Source organism: Euprymna scolopes, chromosome 41 (assembly GCF_053919585.1).
Source record: "Euprymna scolopes isolate OS-2025 chromosome 41, ASM5391958v1, whole genome shotgun sequence".
Taxonomy (NCBI): Eukaryota; Metazoa; Mollusca; class Cephalopoda; order Sepiida; family Sepiolidae; genus Euprymna; species Euprymna scolopes.
The window spans coordinates 71,542,062-71,561,968 of record NC_136522.1 but is presented as its reverse complement, the minus strand read 5'-3'; the positions used below and the strand labels follow the sequence as shown (position 1 = coordinate 71,561,968).

Genomic DNA, 19,907 nt, shown 5'->3' with positions numbered 1-19,907 from the left:
AATATGAATTGAGCAAAGCGCAACTTTTCCATGTTCTGCTTGATTATCCCGACCCAGTAGTGAAGAAAGCCCAACCATCATGATATCTCGTCGAAAATGGAAAGCAAGACAAGCTGTAGACGATGCAGAATTGGCCATTAAGATGCGAGAAATAGTCGGCGCTGTGGCATGCGGGAAAGCAGGTATAGGGCTATACCCCAAAACAATGGTGGTCCAAAGAACCCCCTGTAAAGCAGAGGAAAATGGTTTCGGAAGAAATCCATAATCTTGAAGAAGCCAAGCGCATTGCAACAGCTGTAGGTCAAAGAAAAAAAGGCGAATCGACTAAGTGGGAAAGTGTAAAAATCAGGCAACTTACATGGTGCGACCTCAAATACATGGAACCTAAAATATTAAGATTTCTTATAAAAGCAACTTACGATGTTTTACCAATACGAGTAAACCTTCATGCCTGGGGGTCTACTATCCAATCAATGCAAAGCATGTGGGAAAACTGCCAATCTCAAAGAAATTCTCATTGAATGCGAGCATTTCCTAAGAAGGTTGTTGCGGAAGCTGCGAAGATATTTTGTGTGACTGCCAATAAAGCTCAAAGTATCACCAGTAGAGCAATTCATTTCGTTAAAGAAGGAAACAATTGCAAATATTGATGTAAAAATAGGCAGAGATCGGCATTGTTTGATGGCTGCACGGACTGGCGCGTTGCATTCGACTTAGAACGCCGGCTCGTATTTCCAACTGAAATAACGTTAACGGATCAGCGTCCGGATATCGTCATTTGATCTGTAAATTTGAAAAAAAAGTTTTCTCGTTGAATTGACGGTTCCATTTGAGGAAAATTTTGACTGGGCACATCAGCGTAAGTTAAAAAGATATGAAGATCCACGAGAAGGATGCATCAGAAATGACTGGAAAACCATTTTATTTCCTATCGAAGTCAGATGCCAAGGTTTTATTGCGAACTTAACCTCCACGTTCTTTAATAGCCTTGGTCTTTCTCCGTCAGACAAGAAAAAAACAGAAACAAAATACAAGAAAAAAACAGAAACAAAATACAAGAAAAAAAAAACAGAAACAAAATACAAGAAAAAAAAACAGAAACAAAATACAAGAAAAAAAAAACAGAAACAAAATACAAGAAAAAACAGAAACAAAATACAAGAAAAAACAGAAACAAAATACAAGAAAAAAAACCGAAACAAAATACAAGAAAAAAAAACAGAAACAAAATACAAGAAAAAAAAACAAAAACAAAATACAAGAAAAAAACAGAAACAAAATACAAGAAAAAAACAGAAACAAAATACAAGAAAAAAAAACAGAAACAAAATACAAGAAAAAAAAACAGAAACAAAATACAAGAAAAAAACAGAAACAAAATACAAGAAAAAAAACAGAAACAAAATACAAGAAAAAAAAACATAAACAAAATACAAGAAAAAAACAGAAACAAAATACAAGAAAAAAAAACAGAAACAAAATACAAGAAAAAAAAACAGAAACAAAATACAAGAAAAAAACAGAAACAAAATACAAGAAAAAACAGAAACAAAATACAAGAAAAAACAGAAACAAAATACAAGAAAAAAAACCGAAACAAAATACAAGAAAAAAAAACATAAACAAAATACAAGAAAAAAAAACAAAAACAAAATACAAGAAAAAAACAGAAACAAAAGCCAAGAAAAAAACAGAAACAAAATACAAGAAAAAAAAAACAGAAACAAAATACAAGAAAAAAAAACAGAAACAAAATACAAGAAAAAAACAGAAACAAAATACAAGAAAAAAAAACAGAAACAAAATACAAGAAAAAAAACAGAAACAAAATACAAGAAAAATAAACAGAAACAAAATACAAGAAAAATAAACAGAAACAAAATACAAGAAAAAAAACAGAAACAAAATACAAGAAAAAAAAACAGAAACAAAATACAAGAAAAAAAACAGAAACAAAATACAAGAAAAAAACAGAAACAAAATACAAGAAAAAAAACAGAAACAAAATACAAGAAAAAAAACAGAAACAAAATACAAGAAAAAAAAGAAACAAAATACAAGAAAAAAAACAGAAACAAAATACAAGAAAAAAAAACAGAAAAAAAATACAAGAAAAAAAAACAAACAAAATACAAGAAAAAAAACAGAAACAAAATACAAGAAAAAAAAACAGAAACAAAATACAAGAAAAAAACAGAAACAAAATACAAGAAAAAAAAACAGAAACAAAATACAAGAGAAAAAAACAGAAACAAGATACAAGAAAAAAAAACAGAAACAAAATACAAGAAAAAAAAACAGAAACAAAATACAAGAAAAAAAACAGAAACAAAATACAAGAAAAAAACAGAAACAAAATACAAGAAAAAAAAACAGAAACAAAATACAAGAAAAAAAAACAGAAACAAAATACAAGAAAAAAACAGAAACAAAATACAAGAAAAAAACAGAAACAAAATACAAGAAAAAACAGAAACAAAATACAAGAAAAAACAGAAACAAAATACAAGAAAAAAAACCGAAACAAAATACAAGAAAAAAAAACAGAAACAAAATACAAGAAAAAAAAACAAAAACAAAATACAAGAAAAAAACAGAAACAAAATACAAGAAAAAAACAGAAACAAAATACAAGAAAAAAAAACAGAAACAAAATACAAGAAAAAAAAACAGAAACAAAATACAAGAAAAAAACAGAAACAAAATACAAGAAAAAAAAACAGAAACAAAATACAAGAAAAAAAACAGAAACAAAATACAAGAAAAATAAACAGAAACAAAATACAAGAAAAAAAAAACAGAAACAAAATACAAGAAAAAAAACAGAAACAAAATACAAGAAAAAAAAACAGAAACAAAATACAAGAAAAAAAACAGAAACAAAATACAAGAAAAGACTATGCGCATCATCGTAGATATGACAATTCCACAGATTGACAATAATTCAACAAAGTCTGGTGTTATCGTGAGGTACTGCTGGGGCGCTCTGGGCTAGTGGTAATGAGGCTTCGGCCCCTAAACCATGCATGAAACAAGAGTTATCATCTGATGAAGGCTTTATTGGAAGCAATGATGCTGCAAAAACAACAGTTATTGTATAATCTTATATATATATATATATATATATATATATATATATATATATATATATATATATGTGTATATTTATATGTATGCAACTACTTCATTTACTCACAAAAATTAATATACGAAAGTATAATTTTATGCGTAAACTTTAAGTATTTACTTCAACAGTGCTCAATACGTAGGTAGAGCTAGTTAGTAAGTTATCAAATATATATGGCGATTAAGCTACACTGAATATTCCACGTTTCATCCACTCTAATCCTAGAGTGGATGAAACGCGGAATATTCAGTGTAGCTTAATATCGCCATATATATTTGATAACTTACTATATACATATATATATGTATGTATATATATATATATATATATATATATATATATATATATATATATATATATATATATACCGAGGAAATATTGTTAGCAAAATTGATGTGGGTAATCATGGATTTTGTTTATTAGCATATAGATTTGAAACTATTACGTCAATTTTAATTTTCAATCTATGTGCTATTAAACAAAATTAATAATTACCCGTATCTATTTTGCTAACAATATTTCCTCTGATGAGAAGAGCCATTCATTGAAAATCCATGAGTAAAGAAAAGAAAAAACTTTGATAATTATCTGTGCCCTTTGTTAAACAATACTTTTTTGTTGTAATTCTACATAATTCAACTCAAAATTTCCACATATATTATTGCTCTGTATCGCATATTGAGCTTTCTTTATCTGTTGGATTGTCTTATAAATTTTGATACTAACATTTATTTAGACTTTATGTTTACAGTATTATATAGTGTGTATTCTTACGGCATTTCAGTATTGAATTTATATATATATATATATATATATATATATATTCTACACATGACAGTCAAAAATAGATTTTATGGACATACACATTCGATGAATAATCAAACGTATGAAAAAGACACCTCGTTATCATTACACTACTGAAAACTAATTAGGGAAAACAAAACACCAAAGATAGAATGGAGAATTATTAGGAAAGCCAATACTTGACACTCATTAAACTCGCCATGTTTGTCATGCCTATCAGAAAAAACTTGAGATAACAAGGTTTAAGGACAGGGACAAACTATTAAATATCAAACAAGAAACTGCTATATCCTGCAAATATTTGGAAATACATGCGCTTAAAGAAAGTTATGAAGATCTGAACTGCTACAATAACAACAACCCCCCATCCTATCTCCAAAACCATAACAGTTGAATAGAGTGGATGAAACGCGGAATATTCAGTGTAGCTTAATCGCCATATATATTTTATAGCTTACTATATATATATATATATATATATATATATATATATATATATATATATATATATTCAGGCTTGAGATGCTCAAAAGTAGGGACTAATGAATACTAAGAGGTTGTTAGATAGTGCTCGATCACAAGAGCAAAATATTTTTTACTATTTATTCGAAGGTAAACCGTTACATTTTGTCTCTACAAACAGCCACCTGTTTCAGTCAATGAGCTCTCTAAAAAGAAGGATAAAAAAGGACGTCTAAAATTTTGTATCCTTCTTTTTTAGAGAGCTCGCAACTTTTGTAGACTTTTTTTAAGAGCTCAGTCTTTCCTTTGTTTCAAAAGCGTCAAATGACAATAACACGCCCATCCTATTCCCCCCCCTAAAAAATGACAAGTGAGGTCATGATTATGATTCTATTCAACTGATTACATAAGTTCTGTTAATATTCCATTTTCTCTAGGAGTTTAGTATTACTAATCCGAAAATATACTTGTATAAATATATCTAAACCAAACGAATGATCAAGAAGTTAGGCGAAATTCTAAATAATATATGCATGTGGATGTGTGTATATATGTATATATATGTGTATGTATAAATATGTATATATATATGCATATATATGTATGTATATCTATACGTGGTGTATATGTGGATATGTATATATGTATATATATGTGTATGTACATGTATGTATATATATATATCTACATATATGTATGTGTATATATATACGTGGTGTATATGTGGAAATGTATATATGTATATACGATGTTATGAAATGAATAAGGTAAGTACAACAATATAAAAATATTTGTATTCCGTTTATATGGCCTAAATGTTCGGGTTTTCTTGTTACATATCGTTATATATTGTTGCATATCGTTACATATCGTTATATATCGTTACATATCGCTATATATCTGTATAAACTTGATAGTTACTTGATCTGAGGATAGACCTATGGACTTCAATGTGCATTCACTACTAGTTTTTTTATATGTATAAAAAGGCGTACAATATACTGGCATTAGCAAGTGGGTGGGTGCGCGTACCTTACTATCTATATTTTTATAAAGTAATAGGGTTCGTGTGTTTCTGTCTGTGTGTACAGCTCTCCATCATCAACGAAATATAAAGGAGGTAAGAGGGTAGATCTCTCCTGGTAGAGAAACATTAGAACCCATTTTAGGATGTTTCTGTTATAGGAGACATAAGAATCTATGCCTAATTTCTTTATATACTAGTCTACAAACCACCCCCATATCGAATGACTTATGCTCATTTGCATATCACATTATATTAAATCTCTTTAACTAATTACCTCGACCTTATTACATATTGGAAATATTCTAATCATTTCAACTGTACTATTTACAAAATCTATTTAACATTTAATTATTTAATATATTTTCATTTAATTTTATATTCGATTTATTTCACTTTACGTATATTATCAAAACAATTCATTGGCGAGCAAAGCTTTATGTTTTGGGATTGTATTGAAAATGTAATGGAAATTTCAATTTCGTTCCGTTTTAATCTTTTATATTTTACTTGCCAATATAATTGAAAGAATACAATTCAACTATCGTAATTTTATATAAATAAACAAAAACAAATATTTTAAAATACTTGGTATTATTATACAAACACCGTGACAGCGAATTAGTAAAATCTTTTACGTAGTATTCTGTTACGTTTCGGTGTGCTGAACACGAATCTGAAAACTGGGTTAGGGTTAGGGTTAGGGTACATTTTTTTCTACTAATTCGCTGTCACGGTATTTGTATAAATTTACCTAAAACTTTATTAAAAAAGAAATAATTTTATTTTTAAATGAAAAAAATCAATTTAGTAAAATAATTGTATTAAACACCCCCAGCCTTGTCAGCAAACCTGTAAACCTATAAAAGTTAACATTTCGAATGTAAACAGTGATTTTTCGATTTTGTTAGCGCTTCTTGCCGCAATTAAAGACAATTAAAACGGAACTAACTTTATTTCCATTCTATTTTTTAAACAACCCCCAAAACATAACGCTCTCTTCCAGTTATAGCCAATTTTTTTTTAATTAAATAAAACAGGTCAAAATAAACAGATAAGCGCATTTTCTTTTACATTTTTCTTACAACCAACGTTGTCATTTTAACCAACTGCAGGATATCGTTACTTTTGTGGGGTTGTTTTGAAAATGGCACGGAGATTATAATTTCGTTCCAATTTAATCTTTCTGGTCGAGCCTATTTCGAAAGCCTGTCTTATCATAGATTTGAACTACAAATAATTTATTACATTTTGATTATTACTATCTTAAGACTTAAAGCTTATATTTATTTCATTTTTCTATTTATATATTGAATTAGTTATTTCAAGTCTTATTTAAACTTAGCGCTTTCTTTAAACCGGATGAACCTTTTATAAAAATATGAGTTTAACGTAAAGAACACGAACAAGGTTTTATTCAACTGAATTTCTTCCAGTTTACTAACAAAATATATAAATTTAAAAGAGATATAATTAATAAAATAAAAAGGTTATGTAATTTAAAAGAAATACACGTACTCACAAAAGCAGAACTTTTTTTACACATTTTTTTCTTTAAAACCATAACAATGAGACTAACAATTACCTAGATCTTAGTAATTATTTGTTTTAATAGAACTGTTTTAATTGTACTGTTTACTTAGTTAACCTAAGTTGGTATTACATTTATTTTACATTTACTTTTTTTTTTAATTATTACTTTTAGACTGTGACGTTTACACCCGGAAGTAATGAGTCACACGTAGGTCGCTTTTATTCATTCCTTTTGGTCAAGATCAAAGTGTAGTATCTGTTCTTCAGATGCTGCACTTGGGATGGTTTGTGCCGGTCAATGGAGGGGAGACCCTCTATACTGGGACAATTATTATTTTTGGTAACCAGAGTGCCCCCTTTTTGCCTACTTTAAGGGGAGCTGGTTTTTACCTCACATTAAAAACGGCCTTGTGCCTAATTTGCTCAGTGGGGGAGCAAATAAATACCATCTGTTCTTCAGATGCTGCACTTCATTTTCTTGTTCTCTTTCGGTGGAGGAGAAATCCTTCACGACTGAGACAATTTTTATTTTTGTACCTTTTCTCCACGTTAAAAAACGACCCTGGTGTTTAACTCTGTCCCGTGGGGAGGCATAGTAAATAGGTACAATATAATTGTTTATAATTGTACTATTCAGAAATATTATTTATAGTTCGTCCATTTCAGTTAGTATACATTTCCTTTACGCTTAATTAATTTACAATCATTAATATCGTTAAACAATTCCGTTTAAAACCGAAATTATGCCACCCAAACGAAGTAGAAACGAAAGTGAGGAAGAAAGAATGGAAAGATTGGAAGCTAATAGACTAAGAGTTGCTGCAATTCGCTCCAATGAAAACAATTCAGATAGAGAAAGACGTCTAGAACTTAACAGGATACGTCAAAGAGAAAGGAGAGCAAGACTGTCAGATTTGGAAAGAGAAACCCAACGTGAAGCTGACAGAACTAGACATGCTGTAAGGCGGTTAAATTCATCACAAGATGAAATTCAAGAAAGGCAAAGATATGCACTTGAAAGAGAAGCAATATTACGATCGAATGAATTATATGAGGTAAGTAGACGTACACAAGGTCAGTTGAGAGTGGCTCAACGACATCAGAATGAATCGGAAACCCAACGAAGCTTTCGCCTATACCAAGGGCAACAACGAGAGGCTGCATGGAGAGAGAGTATGACTTTGCCCCAGCAATTGACAGAAAACGAGGCAGCTAGACAACGAATGACTGCTTTGAGACACCATGAAATAGAACACTGCAATAGAAAAGGATTGCTCTACAACAAAAATGACTCTCTCACTACAGCTGATATAGGAAAAAAGGACAAAGTATGTCAACATTGCTCAGCTGTAAAATTTAAAGGAGAAACCCCTGGTTGTTGTTGTTCTTCTGGCAAAGTTGTGCTTGATAGCTTTCCACCACTGCCTCAGTTGCTTCAAGATTTGCTCTCCGGCAATAGTCCCATCTCTAAAGATTTTCTGCAAAATCTACGCTGTTATAACAATTGTTTTGCAATGACATCATTTGGTCACAAAATTGCGGCAGTACATGGGTGGAATCCTTCTTTTAGAATTCGAGGCCAGGTTTGCCACCAGATTGGGAGTCTTTTACCACCTGAAGATGAAACAGCAAAGTTTATTCAAGTCTACTTCTTGGATAGTCTGGAAGAGGAACTACATAATCGGGGACGTGACAGTAGACTCAATAGAGACATTCTCCAAAGTCTGACTGAATTTTTACATGAGAACAACAGCTTTATTTGTCAGCTGAAAACAACAAAGGAGAGGATTGAAGAAGAACACTTGGTAGAACATAAAGTTGTCATAAGGGAAGACCGAAGGTCGCAAGAAGAGCATCCACGGCGATTCAATGCTCCAACAACAACGTATGAGATTGGAATATTAATGGAGAATGAACCAACAGCTAACCGGGATATTGTCTTGCGTTTTAGAAATGATACATTAAAATGGATCTTCGAACTACATCCCCTCTACGATACTTTAATGTACCCGTTAATGTACCCCTATGGTTCTCCATCTTACAACATCTACATGAAGGCATCCAATGGGCGAAAAGTTACCCAACAGCAATTTTATTCGTACCATTTAATGACTCGGCCTGGAAACTATTTTCTCTGGTACCGAAGGCTATTTCAACAATGGCTGGTGGATGTGTACTGCAAGATTGAAACAGAACGTTTACAGTTCCTGAGGCGTGAGCAACAGACCCTGAGAGCTGACAATTATAGCAACTTGAGAGATTCAATTCTTAGGGAGGATGGGAATCCAGAACAGTTTGGTCAACGAGTTGTACTTCCGGCAACTTATGCAGGAGGCCCTCGATACATGTTTGAGCGTCAAAGTGATGCCATGGCATATGTTCGGCGAATGGGCCGAGCCGACCTCTTCATCACGTTCACAACAAATCCAAAGTGGACAGAAATTACAGAAAATTGTCTTCAAGGGCAAGACCCTCAGGATCGTCCAGATATTGTTGCCAGGGTTTTCAGGCAGAAGCTAAAAAAGTTACTTGAATTTATTAAAAAGGGAGGATTTGGCAGGCTGAGGGCTTTCCTGTACAGTATTGAATATCAAAAAAGAGGACTGCCGCATGCACACATCCTCACCTGGCAGGCCCCAGAGGACAAACTTCTACCAGAAAAAATGGATCTCTGCATATCTGCAGAGATCCCTGACAAAGAGGAAGATCCTGATCTTCATGCTAAAGTGATGGCACATATGGTGCATGGACCTTGTGGACCATTTAATCCAAATTGTCCATGTATGATTGACAACAAATGTTCCAAAAAATACCCAAAAGAATTTCTTCAGTGTACCGAGCAAGGCCAAGACTCTTACCCCAAGTACAGGCGAAGAAAACCAGAAGATGGAGGCCAGACTGATACAATAAGGATGAAGAGAAATGGTCGGTATGTTAATCAAGAAATAACAAACCAGTGGATTGTTCCGTACAACAAGGTCCTCCTTCAGCAGTTCAACGCTCACATTAACGTAGAAATTTGCAGCTCGATCCAAAGCATCAAATATGTCCTCAAATACGTGAATAAAGGATGTGATCAAGCAGTGTTTGAACTACAAAGAACTGATGGAGCAGCTAATCAACAAGGCCAAGTACAAAGTCACATTGTGGATGAGATCCAGCAGTTCCAGAATGCAAGGTATGTCGGCAGTTCAGAGGCGGCCTGGAGGATATTGGAACATCCCATCCATGAACATTTCCCCCCAATTGTACAACTTTCTGTTCATCTTGAAAATGGGCAGCGTGTCATGTTCTCAGCTGATACTGCTCTGGAACGAGCCCAAGGTCCACCGCCTGCCACAACTTTGACAGCATTTTTTCAACTCTGCCATGAGGATGACTTTGCAAGGGGTCTCAAATACGTAGAAGTCCCTGAGTTTTACACTTGGAACAAATCGACAAAGAAATGGATGAGAAGAATGCGTGGGGTACAAGTTGAAGGTACTGAAAATGATGATGTATGGAAGGCACCATGCATTGGGAGAATCTACACGATTAGTCCAAAAGCAGGGGAGTGTTATTTCTTACGCCTGTTGCTCAATGAGGTTGCTGGTCCAACTTCATTTCAAAATTTGCGAGCATACAATAGTCAGGTGTTTGAAACATACAGAGCAGCGTGCCTTGCTCGAGGCCTTCTAGAAAATGACCATCACTTTAATCAAGCAGTAGGAGAGGCAAGTGCCACTCAATCACCTTCAAATTTGCGAAGCCTATTTGTGATAATTTTAACAGCCTGTGAGCCAAGAAATCCTCTTGAGATCTGGATGGCTTTTCGTGATGTAATATCTGAAGACATTCTTCACAGATACAGGCAAGAAGTTAACAATCCAGAAGCAGATTTTAATGAGGACATCTACAATAAAACTCTTTGTCTAATTGAAGAAAAAGTTCTCCTTATGTGCGGTCAACCATTGGCAAGCTATGGATTACCTGCACCAATGCAAGGGAGAGATGAAAGACTCGCGAGAGAGTATCAACGTGAAGTTACTTATAATCTTGAAGAACTTTCCCTACAAGCAGAAATTATGCAAGAAAAACTGACCGATTCTCAAAGAGAAGTTTACAATTCATTCATGGCAATGTTGGAAGCACAAGGTGAAATGAACAAAAACATGATGTTTCTTGATGCTCTAGGTGGTACGGGCAAGACTTTTGTAATCAATTTGATCCTTGCAAAGATTAGATCCATGAGAAAGATTGTGCTTGCAACAGCATTCAGTGGCATTGCTGCTACTCTACTACAAGGTGGCCGCACTCTTCACAGCACTTTTAAAGTACCCTTGGATACTCATCGAATGGATCAGCCAGTTTGCAAAATTACTGGTAACTCAGCCTTGGCAAATGTAATTAGAGACACCTCTGCAATCATTGTAGACGAAGCCCCAATGACGCACAAGAGTGCTTATGAATCAATTGACCGAACACTGCAAGACATCACAGGAAACAAGAATCCCATGGGTGGCATTCCAACCTTATTTTGCGGTGATTTCTGTCAAATCCTCCCAGTGGTTAAAAATGGCACAAGGGCTAACATTGTCAATGCAAGTTTGAAACAATCCTATCTCTGGAGGCACGTTATAGTGAAGAGACTGACTACTAATATGAGAGCCTATATCTCTGATAACACAGCTGCAGCAGACTTCTCAAAATTGCTTCTCCAAATCGGTAATGGTCAGTTTCCTATCACTTCTTCACCTGACACAATTAAGATTCCAACTGCGCTTGGTAAATGTGTCGGTAATCAGAAGCAACTGAAAGACAAAGTGTACCCAGACCTGCAAAACAATGGAAAATCACCGGATTGGCTTGCTGAGAGGGCTATTATTTCGCCATTAAACAGCAATGTGAATCATTTGAACAATTCAATAATGGATGAATTTCCAGGAGACACAAAGCAATACAAGTCAGTTGATTCGGCTACTAATGAATATGAAGCTGTTCACTACCCTGTGGAGTTTTTAAACTCTTTGGAGATATCTGGAATGCCTCCACACATTTTAAATCTCAAAATTGGATCGCCAATCATGATTCTTCGATCAACAAACGGAACCAGATGTGTTATCAGCAGATTGCACACCAATGTACTTGAGGCCACCATTTCCTGTGGTCCCTACAAAGGCGAAACCGTTCTACTGCCAAGGATCCCCTTAGATCCATCGGACTCAAAACTTCCATTTAAATTCCGGAGACTCCAATTTCCTTTGAAGGTGTGTTTTGCAATGAGCATAAACAAAAGTCAAGGTCAGACATTTAACACCATTGGCGTAGACTTGACATCAGACTGCTTCAGTCACCGTATGTTCTACGTCTCCATCAGCCGGACAGGAAGTTCAGAAAAACTCTACATTCTGGCTCCAAATCGAAGCAGCAGAAATGTAGTTTACCCTGAGGCTCTTCAGTGAAAAGTTCGAGAAATGGATATGAGGAAAAACTGACATGATCTGATTGTGGTAAGTTTTTAGTATTGAATGTGCAAGATAAAATTTAAGCAAGAGTTGAAAATTACTTCAATGAAAAATTTACTATGTAACATCAAGTAACCTTCCTTTTTGATGAAAATGTTTTGTAAAGTTCCTGATTGAATATTTCAGTCACTACAAGAGGTAGTTAAAATGTTAATCACCTTATGCAATCGTTGCTCTTACAACATCAACTTACTGGAAAGGTGCCCACAGATTTTGGTACCCGAGTGCGCAACAAAGCTCCGTGCGAAGCACGGGTATCTTTGCTAGTATATATATATATATATATATATATATATATATATATATATATATATATATATATATATAGTAAGTTACACGCACCCACCCACCACTATATATATATATATATATATATATATATATATATATATATGTATATATATATATAATTATGTAAACCTCAATTCAGCTATATGCGTATAGGGTGTTGGTAAAAAAGTTATGTTTAAAATACGTTCATATCTATATTACGTAAACGAGAGAGAGAGAGAGAGAGGGAGAGAGAGGGAGAGAGAGAAGGAGAGAGAGAAGGAGAGAGAGAGAGGGAGAGAGAGAGGGAGAGACCGAGGGAGAGAGAGAGGGAGAGAGAGGGAGAGAGAGATGGAGACAGAGGGAGAGTGGGAGAAAGAGAGAGAGAGAGGGAGAGAGGGAGAAAGAGAGAGAGAGGGAGAAAGAGAGAGAGGGAGAGAGGGAGAGAGGGAGAGAGAGAGGGAGAGGGAGAGAGGGAGGGAGAGAGGGAGAGAGAGAGAGATGGAGAGAGAGATAGGGGGGGGGAAGGAGCAGGAGAAGGCAATATGAAATAAAGGATCAAATCTACCGCATTTCATATATATTATTCCATGGCTCCGTATCGTGTCTACATTTAGCGTTAATAAATAATCTTTATAGAATTTACCAAAAATTGTTGAAGCGAAACAAATTTTTTTGTTCTTCTTTTAGCTGTCGGTTATGTTTGGTATGCAAAAGAACCAACCGTAAATAATCAGATACATTCTGCCCGCACGCGTCGACTTTTGAGAGACGAAACGAAAATTACTGACGACTTTTCGATTCTTTCCGCAGCTCGTCGTCAGTTTTTTTTTTTTCGAGTATTCTACGCGTTGAGTTCGTTATATAGACGACTTATTGTCTGTACGTTTGGGGTTAGGGCTACGGGTGTCGATTGTTTGGGAGATCAGTTGAAAAGGGGAGCGGAGACATTCGCTTTGTTTAACACGGTTATTTCTGGATCGACAATTTGTTGAAAAGCTGGGAAGAGGATGTGGAGAAAGGGGGTTGGATAAAGTGGGAAAGAAAGAAAGAGAATGAGAGAAGGCGAAGGGGAAATGTTAGATGTGTGTATGTGTGTGTGTGTGTGTGTGTGTGTGAAAGAGAGAGAGAGAGAGAGAGAGAGAGAGAGAGAGAGAGAGAGAGAGAGAGAGAGAGAGAGAGAGGGGGGTTAATGAGACAAATTTATCGTTCCGCCCTGTATATAAAAACTTGAAAAATAAAACCTTTTTTTTTTTTTCAAAATTACCGCATTCGGCACCAAAGGGTTGATATGCCGTAAAACAACAGCAAACAACCAATTCATTTTCCTCTTCTACCACCCACGTTTTCTCTCCCTCTTCCTCTCACTCATGCCCCTTTTTACTCTTTCTCTTTCCTTCTCCTTTTCCTTCCCCCATAATCTATCTCTACTATCTCCCCTTTCATTTTCCCTTACTCAGCCATCGCTATCTTTTTCTCTCTCTCTTTCTCTCTCTCTCTCTCTCTCTTTCTCGCTTTCTCTCTCCTCTTTCTTTTTCACCCGTATTTCTCTGTTTGTCTCATTAACTCTCTCTCTCTCTCTCCCATCTACCAGCCCCTCCACCTTCTTTCACTCTCTTTCATAACCAGAGGTCCTGGATATGACCTTAAACTATATCCGATGGTATTGGCCCAAGCTTGTGGGCTTTGGGGAATGTGGAGCCACCCTTTAATTGCCATTTCTCCCAGGTCCACTCTGACCCGGAGTGGCGGAGTGGTAGTACCTGTTAGGGTCCCAACTATTGGTTAAATAGAAACCGACTGGAGAAAAAAAAAAAAGAAACAAAAACAAAAAAAAGAAAACAACAAATATATTCGATTAAAAAATTTTCTCCAAAGTAACTGGATTTGGCATTAAATAACCTGAAAATGGTTGATATGCTGTAAAACAAAAAACAACCAACCTTAACCAGAAATTATTTACATAAATATATACAGAAAAAACAATAAATTTGTCGCCCTAAAGAAAACAATACTACAGCTTCATTTTAAAACTTTTATGGAAAAAAAATCAATTCAGGTAACTTGATTATGTAGTAGAGCTAACATCTATTCGATGTAGCCGCCTTCAGCCTCAATCACCGCCTCGATACGGGTTCAGAACTGGCAGCATGCCTTTTCCACAAGCGCTGGCGGGAGCTCGGCGAATACTCGGCAGATGATGGTGATCACGCTGGTTTTGGTGTTGTGGGAGGTCATGTTGGTGATGTTCTCGACGTATGACTAAACGCAATAGTTCAGCGGGTTCAGGTCGAGGCAGGAGGCGGGCCAGTGAAAGATGGGTACAAAGTTTTGAAGCCAAACCTGGGTCACTTAGGACTTGTAAGCCGGCACCGAGCGCTGCTATCACACCCATGAACTGCCAGGCCCATCTGATTGCACCAGGCGGTCATCACACCCTTCAACACATTTAGGTACACTTTGGTGTTGATTTTCCGACTTCGAAAATGCGAGGATGCATGATGTAGCCCCCACTTGAAACCATACCAAAGACCATAACCGTGGCCGGAAACTTCGTTGAGCTGTGCACTCAAGCATTGAACCGTCCGGATTTGAATTTTGAGGCTGTTGTCATAACTTGGATCGGTAGAGAGCATGAGTTCTACAGCGACGCATCTCTGATCTCTCTCGTTGAACATTATTTCGCTTTCAGACATGATAGAAGGCTCCTATCGCTTTTGGGATTTGTACACGACTGGCTAACTAGTAAATGGGCTACAAAAAAACAAAAAACAAAATAAAACAAAAAAAACGGTTTTTATGAAACGGAAATGGAATCATGTCGGCTTTTCTATGGCGACAATTTTATCGTTCCACCATGTATCTTCAATTATTTATTCGTGGTGTTTGGTTTAGCTATTTTGTTTTACGGCGTTTCAATCCTTTTCTGCTTATTTAATGCCAAACCTGGCGATTTTAGTAAAAGAATTTATACCACAACTTCTTTGGATTTTCAAATAATATTCACGATGGTTGTTTTGCATAGAAGTTAACATGAAAATATTCTAATACACACGTTTTTTATATCTCTCTCTGTTTCTCCTTCTCTCTCTCTCTCTCTCTCTCTCTCTCTCTCTCTCTATATATATATATATATATATATATATATATATATATATATATATATATATATATAAAGTTACCTTATCTCTACCAAACTTGCTTCTGAATATTTAGTCTATAAATGGGGAGATTCCATGTTTTGACAAGCTTCTAGGATTGACCTTCACTCCTGATCTGAAATGGATCACGTACAGCGAATCTGTTGCCAAAGTCGCTGGAAAAATGGTAGGATACTTCTACCGCTCCAGAAGATATCTCACTGCTGATGCAATTCTCTATCCATATAAAAGCCAAGTACGCCCAAGGATGGAGTACTGCTGCCATATCTGGGCAGGAGCTGCTAAAAACAGCCTATCCTGCCTTGACAGAGTACAAAATAGACTTCGTAGGCTTGTGGGGGATGCCCCTTCCCTGCAACCTCTCTCCCACAGAAGGGACGTTGCAAGTCTGTCGTTGTTTTATCTTTATTTCCATGGCAAGTGTTCGTCTCAGCTCCAATCTTTGGTCCCTACCCGCCAATCTTTCACGAAAAACACTCGTTTAGCTGAAACCACTGTCAGTAATTTTCCCTACTCTTTATCTGTGCCCAAATCAAAACGTAGATTCCATAAACAAAGCTTCTTTCTTAGAAGTGCACGCCTGTGGAACTCTGTTCCGTTTGCCCGTTTCCCACCTGACTACAACTTGGATATCTTCAAGTCCAACATAAACAAATTCCTGATCAACTTACGTAAGCCACTTTATCAGATCTCCAATACTAATGATTACTACGATATTATCCCATTGATTACTGTACATGCAATTACCCTTATCCCTGAGTGGCTCCCGGGCCTTGATAAATGGTGACTTCCATTAAAAAAAAATGGTATTTAGACCTCGGAAACCCTTTCGATTTTTTTTGTTGTTGTTTATTTCTGTCTGTAAAAATAGCTCCCTGTCAAATTGGAAATAAATAATTGACTTCTGGGCAGAAGTAAATTTACTGTAATCTAGGCATGCGTACATATACATTTTTTCGCTTGAAGTCGCTTAATTTTGGGCCCTGTTTTATCCATCTGTCGATGGCTAAGGCTAACGTCGGAAGCTTGAAGCGCTAAATAAGAAGTATGGCTTGATTATTAAATGTTTTAGTTTCGATTCCAGCTGATAGCACTGAAGTCATTTTTTTTTATTAACTTTTGAAATCATTAATATATTTATTGGGAACAATATAATAATCATTTTAAAGTTGATTTTTTTCTCTCTTTCTGACATTGATATTAAAAACCAAATTTTTACATTTAAATTTGATTAAAACGAACTTCTTGATATACTCAGTCATGGATATGTGAGCGACTTCATGAAGATTAACATTTGCCTATTTCTTTGAAAAATGAGCGTTTAATTATTATTATAATTATATTTTTATTATTATAGTATTAGTTTCATTTCATTAATTCGCTGAATTCTGTTTATGAACAGTTTCTACATTGTGCATACTCGCGTGGAATTTAAGATGAAAATGTTCTAATACACACACGTTTTTATCTCTCTCTGTTTCTCTCTCCTTCTCTTTCTCTCAGAACGTTTTCATCTTAAATTCTACATAATTATGCTGAATGTTGAAACTATGCATAAATAGAATTCATCGTAATAGTGAAATGAAACCAAAAATGAATAATTAAACACTTGTTTTTCAAAGAAATAGGCAAATAAGGTAACCTTCATGAAGTCGCTCACATATCAACGACTGAGCATATCAAGACGTTCGTTTTAATGGAAAAACTTGGTTTTTAATATCAATGTCAGAGCGAGAAGAAAAATCAACTTTAAAATCTTTTTTTTTTTATTATCGAATTATGACGACGAATGCTGGTGATAACCGATCTCTCTTGGTGTGAAATGGAGACATTTATTAATGTTAAGATTTTGTGTGCGATTAACAAATTCAATATTTCTACATTAAAAAGCATGGTACTTTTTATGGAGAATTATTAGATCTGTTATATATATTCCGAACGGATTTTCTTTTCGAATATAAATTTTTAACAACACAAAAATCCTCAAAATAGATGGAACTTGATAAAATTGCTTGTGCACGGCATATGATAATCTACTACTAAATGACTGATTGCTGCGGAGCTATTACCAGTTGGAGGTGAAATTTTTGTTTTTGCGTACATCTGAGCACAGACGATTGCTCGCACTAAAGAAAAATAGAAGCACATATATAGTAACTTTCTACATAATAGCACGGGCCGAAACAACTGTTTTCTCCTATAATTAATAAAGAAATTTTTTGACGAACATAATGAGTTTTCGTTACTTGTGAAGAAACAGCGGTTAAAAAATCAGAGTATATATATATATCTATATATATATATATTAAGTAATGTGATTGATAATTTAAAATTTAAAAATCAAATTTTAATTAAATTAAAAATCCGTTTCATAAGAAGGAACAAAAACAAAATCAATTATCTGTACGGTCGTTTCGGAAAACAATGCTTTTTATTGTGGTATACATAAACTTATGTACAATAATTATATATAGTTTTTTGGTAAGCAAGGTCTCCTCATCAGCAAATTTTGGAGAGTTTTTATTGAATTTAAAAAACACCATAAATAAACCTAGCATTAAAAGTAAGGCAGATGAATCTGAAAAATTGAAATAAAAGGTCTGGATTTAAAATTTATAAGAAAATTAATATGGGTTAGAGATAGAAATAAGTAGAGAAAAATATATATTTTTGAATTTACATAATAAATTTGCTTTAAAAATATATAGAAATATTTACCTTTTAATTTTCGCTTTTTGAAATCAGGAACTATGGTTAAAATGCTCATTTAGATGTTTGCTATAGCTTTTTATCTTATTGAATGATGAATTTTAAAAGGGGGGGAACGCTCTTATGAAACTGATTTTTAATTTAATTAAAATTTGATTTTTAAATTTTAAATTATCAATCACATTACTTAATATTGAATTAGCTCTAGGACATTTAACTATCGAGCTTATTATATATCTAAACTAGCGGGGGTACCCGGCGTTGCCCGAGTGTTTGTTTCCGGGACGGGGGGGGAGTTTTAAAAAATGTTATGGTAGGTAAGTAGGAAGGATCAAACCCGGAGTCATGAGTAAAAGTAGGAAAATAAAGTGTGAAAAAAAAAAAAAAAAATCTGCAACATTAACAGTTCGGCCACCAAGAAAAGTCCATTCCAGTTGTTTAGGAAAAAAAAACGACTACGGTAGGTCGGCGCGAACGTGAACATATAATGTGAATTGTCCAGCACGCTAACCACTACGCCACAGAGCACTGCAGCTTCGTTTAGTGATTTTAAATAACTTCACATGAAAGAACTACGAAGCCAAACCGGTGTTCTCTTCTGAACTGTTCCTTGTGAACGATCCCCAAACGGTGTTGTAATTTTTTAACTTTATTTAAATTGCCTCTCCCTTTTTACTTTTTTATTTAATTAAAGTCCTGTGTTTTAAGTTTTTTAACTCCAACTTCTAAAGAGTTCCTACCTAAAATAAAAATCCATTATTCATTGAACTTTTGAATAGTCAAGTCGATGCCTGATGATATCTGTTGTTTGATTGAAACAAGTGGCTATTTGTAGCAGCGGGATGTGAGCATGTTTATATAACAATAAACAAGTATATATATATATATATATATATATATATATATATATATATATATATATATATATATATATATATATATAGAGAGAGAGAGAGAGAGAGAGAGAGAGAGAGCGGGACAAATAAAAATTAAGACTGTAACAATAAATTTTACATAAATTTATTGTTCGACAGGATACTCAAATAAAATATATTGAAAATTTTTTTTATATCGGTGGGACGATTAATTAAAATCGGTAATTGAATAATTGGAACTTTTATCGAAATCGGAAAAGTTTGTGCCTATTTTCCGATTCCAAAAAACGATCCTGTTTTTTTTGTTTTAATTTGTTTAACATAATAAATATTTATTGGTTTTTAATTATCAGTATAACTGAAATCATTTTTACATTTGCGAAAAAAAAAAAGAAAAATGTAATACACAAATTTAATCTAAAAATGACCGGAAATTAC

The 19,907-nt window shown here is 34.3% G+C and overlaps 1 protein-coding gene across 1 annotated transcript in view; it reads right to left on the bottom strand.

Moving 5' to 3' along the window:
* LOC145266615 (uncharacterized) overlaps window positions 1-19,907 on the bottom strand; it is a 301,088-nt gene that overhangs the window by 149,744 nt on the left and 131,437 nt on the right. The window lies entirely within an intron of this gene.